Consider the following 6,047-nt stretch of genomic DNA (forward strand, 5'->3'; position numbering starts at 1 on the left):
TATCTCATCCCTGTTTTATTCCACTTTCCTATTCATTGAGTTTTCGGAACCACACAAACATAACTTCTCGTAATAATGGATTGTACATATGGTCTATGAATAAATAATGATACAACTAAATTCATGTATAATGACAGACACATGCGTCGTTGGAAAACTGATTAAGCTAGTTTTCGGCACACTATAGCTGCGATCCCCCATTGAAGGGAGTATGTTCCGGTAGCCGAGGGTTAAAAGGACTGGTGATTATGCAAAATATAGCTTTTCATTACATTTTGATAGTTGTTACTAGTTTTGGCTATCGTAAGTAATGAATACAGCTTGGGGATGCTACAGACTTGTTTTATTTAATTGTACTTTAAAATTGTACGACTCGAAATCTTGAAATCGTAACATTGTAAATAACTTGTTATATGTTTCAAGTAATGTATACTTGTATAGTAATTGCATTCAGAGTCTTAACACCAGTTCCTAAAAAATACGTCTGATTCGACAAATTTTGATATCGGTCTACTGTTGTTTTTATTCGGAACAACTAAAGCAATAACATAATTTGGGACAATATTTTACCTTCCAAACATTGGCACCTTCTAGCAAATACATGATCGTTAGAAAAAACAACTCCTCAGCTTTCCAAATTTTAACGGTGACAATCAAAATCGACCGATTATCGTATGGAATTAGCATTTTATTTTTAAGCTGTCACCGCAGTTAATTACTTTTAATTTAAATCGGCTTCGATGTAGTATAATCCGCAGGCCAATCGTAAATTCCCTTCAATGAGAAAAGAAGTATCTGGAGTTACTTTACAGTTATCAGATTGTTGGAGCTTCAATTTGTTTGTTTTCGACATTCGACATTCATTCCATATTCATTCGATATTCATTAAAGTAAATATTTTGTTTTATTTGGAATATCACTTTCGTGGTATATTTTCATTTGAATTTACTTTAGATATTAAACAAAAGGCATTGAAGTTGGTAAGATATTATAATGTTTGAAATGGTTTTAGCAGGTAAACCCATTGAAATCGTTCGCGCTTCTTATTAAAACTTTTTTGGTTTAAGGATTCAGAACACTGGCACTTTCTTCCGGAGTGTCAAAAGTTTGCAAAAGAAAAGTTTTTCCACGCCGAAAGGCGCATAAAGGGGGCCAACTGTCTTTCCCTTGCACCCAACGCATTAATTTGTACCATCTCCACCGCCATATCGCTGGAATATATTTCGATAGACATCTTAACCATTTCGTGCGTAGCAAAACGTGAGCGTGTCACGAAAGAAAAAGTTGTACAATTTCCATTTCCATGCGCTCCACGCTGGGGGCAATCTCGCTTTGTAGAAGTGAAAAGAAGAAGCAAATGGATCGAGGGCCACGGGAGGATGCGCCAGAGCGAGGGTATGCTTCTATTAATCTGTCAAATTATTCTTACACCCAGAGGATTGCCTGAGCGTCTTCCCGAAGCAACAACTACAACACAACGGCATGCTTCGGCGGCGTGGAAAAGGTTTGAGACGACGCTCAAGAGAACAATACGCACCACCCCGCGCGTTTCAAGCGGTCCTCCGAGAAGTCCTTGCCACTTTGGCGCAATGCGAAATTGGAAGAATTGACTTTGAGCGTTGAACAAGTCTGAGATGCTCTACCGTTGGTGCTATTGATTTATCTGTCTCACTCGAATTGCCCGGAGGACTCGTCGGTGGGATCCCCGAAGCAGTGGATGTACGAGAAGAAAATTTCCAGCCTGCCTTGCTTCCTTCGCACGAACGGAAAGTTCTTGTTGCTTGTCTTCGACACGTCCTGAGCTGGATGAGAGACTTCGTTCCTTGGCGCCCTCGCCCCGGGACGAGATAAAGCCGACGTCACCGAACAATGGAAAGTAAATTTATTTTCTCCTTCAGTCACTCAGTGCCGCTCGCTTTTCACGGGCGTGGAGGAGGGGGGGGGGGGGGGGGGAAGTTGGAGAAAATGTTCCGTCGAAAGTTTCCTGGTGTGAAGCAAACAGTGCCGCTTCCGGCATTCAGCGCGGCATGGCCCGGTGTCCTTCCGAAAGTGCCATACATCAGCTTATCCTTTATATGAATGGTTGAACAGCTGTCAGCAACGATGGAAAGAACTGTGGGGCACGTCATGGAAAGGGCAGGGCGTAGGCTGACGTATCGGAAGATGCGTGTAGCTGCTGTTAGGCTTGTTTGGCCGGAAGGCTCCGTTCCAAGCTATTGTCCGTGGCAGACGGAGTGTGAAGACATGTGCTCTGCGCAGTCGTTGGAAGCAATGATGATGAACGTATTTGGATGGTAAAACCATGGCAAGTTAATTGCTAATCGTATATTTCATCCAAATCAAGCTAAGTTGAGGTTGTTTAATATAAATTCTTCTTTAATCGCTGCACACACACGTTGTCAAATCCAATTTAAAGGGAACTATTTTGGTGATATGAAAGATACAAAAAGGTGCGAGAAACCGAAAATATTTTGTTTTTCTGGTATAACAGAAATTTAAGTTCTGTTTGTTTGACCGAAACCAAGCTTATTTTCCTGATAGTTCAAACAATGTTGAAACGCTAAAATAAGCTTCTATCAGAAAGAAGAGAAGATCGTTGATGCAAAATCCGCAGTTTCTTCTTCTTTGTATGCATCTTTCTTACTCCAATTATCGTATCCCCCCCAACGACAAAATGTCTTTCTTAATCCACCGATAAATCACCATTTCACGTGAATGTCCAATAAATATCCAACGCAATTTTGTCTGGTCCAGCAAAAGGCGGAAACTATAGTTTAAAAGCATCCTTCAATAAAGACCTTGAATGTTTATATGTTTAGTCGTTTTCTTTCCGCCAAAAGATTGAAGAATATCATATTTTTCTCTAATTTTCAAATCACTTTAATGCGCATGAAATGCCACCAAATCCCTGATATTTTAATTTACATTATGTTCTTAATCATCTTAAAAGGGCTATCAAAGTTTTGGCTAGATATGTTTTATGATGCTGTACCAGTTTGAATTCCCATTGCTTGTTACGAGATTTTGATTGATTTTCAACCGTATTTTATTGGAGATTCAACCCTTGAGGTCAAATGATATTTTCCGATGTTCTTTTGTGGTTCCCAGATCACACCCTCATAGAAGAGGTGTTTTGACGAACATACTTTTCACTTTCTAAAATAATATTGCCAACCTCTTTCGTTTAGTTTTCGTTTACATTTTGAATACTCCCTCGCATTGCTACAATCCAGCGACATTGCGATCTGCGGCTTATCATTCATCTACAATGCTAGCAGGTTGAGGTGAGTAATTTTCATGTCACCTCCACCTCCCGCACGATTGTTTGTACGAATATACAAAAACAACCACACAAAGGCGGCGAATGATTTATGAGTGGCTCAATTCGCTTCATTAATCAATCGTGATGGCAGTGTAACGAGAAAAACTGGCCCAATTCAGTCGAATACATTACCGACGAAGTGGAACGTGAAAAGGACACATGCGTTGAGCTTTGGAAAATGCGCACTCTAGCGCTCGTTTAGTATCCGGCAGGGGTCAGGTCAACCGATTGATTCAAGGTGTCGAAAGTGGATATCTTCATCAGTTTCGTCGATTGAGGGTGGTGCATGATCATTTATTTTCAAATTCTCCTGGCAATTCATCTTCCTCGTTATCGTGTCTTTTTGGAAGGTTGTTTTATGCGTGAAGAATTTGTCAAAATTATTAATAGGAAGCAGGTCTAAGAACGTGACATAGCAATAGTACGATATGTAAAGAGTTAATATAATTTTTACGAATAGTTTTGAAAGATAAATCTGCCCGGCTATTCAAATTACATCTCCTTGGTTAAACTCCATGCTTCTGCTCCGAACTACAGCGTTGATAATGTAGGAAAAACTTTTCTATGAGTGTCAAGATTACGGACGTGCCATAGTTGCGAAGTTCATAACTCTGCTGGACCTATGAAAGAACCTTTAAGATATGGTCTCTTTCCAAGGTCAGAGAAAGATATTTAAAAAAACTTTTCACCAGACTGAAAGAGTGACTGGAAACTTTAATTAGTCAACTTACTTTCGTTGCTTACGACTTTTACCGCCGCACGCCTTCTTCTTGGGACATCTTTCCAGCGAAAGTCCATCATGCCAAGGCGAGACCTTCCGGTGCGTGTCGCTCCACCGTAGAAAGGGAAATCGTTTTTCCATCAGTTCGCAATTTAATTAGAGCAACGTCCGTGCTGCATGCAAAGCAGGATAATGACTTAGGGCTCGTAGGGAAAGTTTCGCCGTAATTCTGCATTCTTTTTTTGCTCTTCTCGTGCCAAGATTTCGTGAGGAATCCTCGCCTTTGCACGAGGTGCTGGATGTTTTCCAGCAGACGGCGTTAGGAGCCACACATATCTCACCACAGCAAATTTCCCCCGAAAGGCTCTCATTTGGCCGAAGTTTTCCGATGACGTTTGGCGTAGTTTGGGAGAAAACCTCGGCCGCGTCGTCTCCGAATGCCCCCCGCGCTGTTACGCCAAGCTGTTGCATTATTGGCCTCCAAATGGGCAGTAAAAATAGTCGGAAAATTTATGCTAAGCAATGGTGAGAGCAGCAAGACGGGCCATCGGGAGAAAAACAAACGCGTAGCGGCAGGAGTGACTGGGTTGGGGAAAAATAATTTGAAAGGAAGTTTTCCTTTCAACGTCAAACGGCCTGGTGTGGAGCGAGTTGGGTGCTGAAAGTGGGAAAAGTAAGCGTTCTGACGAGAGACAATTTGGACGATAAATTCTGAGCAAATTGCAGTTCCCTTCGCTAGCCCTTCGTCTTCGGCTTCTTTTTTCCTTTATTTTCCTTTTTCTTCGACGACGACCAGCACTTGGCTGCATTTCGATCCCATGCCAACGGTTTTGGCCCCCGATCTGAGAAGAAAATCATGCCCGCGCCATGGATCTCGAGTTCAAAAGCGGGCCAGCAAAACATTTTCATAAATTTTCTCGGCACACCAACACGCGCCGAGCGCAAGACGTACGGCAAGCGGCGAAGTGTTGAGATTTCCCGCGCGGAGCGGAACACGGAATGGAAAATGTTACAACTGTCGGGGAACAACGGGCCGCCAGTATGCGTGCGCCCCCGATTTTTTGGACGGTGAAAACATTAGTACAACATCCACCTGGCCTCGCCTCCGGGTTTTCGGAAAAGGCAAAGCAATCGGTTTTAAGTGATCGATAATGATGTTAAGACATATTTTATTATGTCGGCACTGTTTAATGTTTTCGGCTCGTTTTTGCTTTTGTTATCGTTTTGTTAACCTCCAAGACGGGGAAAGCGGCACGTTGTTTCCAGCTCGGTTACAACTTGTTTAGCAATAAATTGCCGTGGACAATGGTGTGAATGTAACAAAAAAAAAACACACAAATGGAAGAAGTACGTTTAGTGATAGAAATATCAGCTTCTATCGTGATGATACGGTTGGTATGATTTTTACAACTGATAAAATCGTAACTTTCGTGGTTGGCCAAGTTGATTGTGCGAAATGTTTTCCAAACAATTCGATTGAATTTCGTCGGCTCGTTGGTCTAGGGGTATGATTCTCGCTTCGGGTGCGAGAGGTCCCGGGTTCAAATCCCGGACGAGCCCCAGTTGTGAAAAATGGTGAAATGTTTTTTTTTATGACAGTATTAATTTTAATTTATGTGAGTTACGTGGATGGTTGTGAAACACAACTATCTCATAAGAGTGTTAGAATAATTTTCCTTCAAAATGTAATGATTCGTGACTAGCTTATTGACGCTTCAGTCAAAGCATCTCTTATCTGCTGGTATGCTGGTATTTTAGCACATATTATTTTGATTAGCTTAACGATAATGTATGATTGACAGTCCAGAGAAACTGACAGAAAGTATGACCGTGAGAAAGAGAGTGAACCGAGAGACGGCCAGCTGAGTGCACCAGCTACCAGGCGATCAGCAACATTTGGAGGTTACCTGCCAACCGATGCCCTGCGTGCCCGAGCACGCTGCGAAGCTGCGGCACACACTCGATCTCAATAAACCTGCACTCTCGAGATACAGAACCCACACC

At 42.1% G+C, this 6,047-nt stretch overlaps 1 non-coding gene across 1 annotated transcript; it reads left to right on the plus strand.

Annotated features, from left to right (window-relative positions):
* Positions 1-5,531: 5,531 nt before the first annotated feature.
* On the plus strand, positions 5,532-5,603 carry Trnap-cgg (transfer RNA proline (anticodon CGG)). The gene has a single exon. It is a non-coding gene; the product is annotated as a tRNA-Pro (tRNA).
* The last annotated feature ends 444 nt before the right edge of the window (positions 5,604-6,047 follow it).

Source organism: Anopheles ziemanni, chromosome 3 (assembly GCF_943734765.1).
Source record: "Anopheles ziemanni chromosome 3, idAnoZiCoDA_A2_x.2, whole genome shotgun sequence".
Taxonomy (NCBI): domain Eukaryota; kingdom Metazoa; phylum Arthropoda; class Insecta; order Diptera; family Culicidae; genus Anopheles; species Anopheles ziemanni.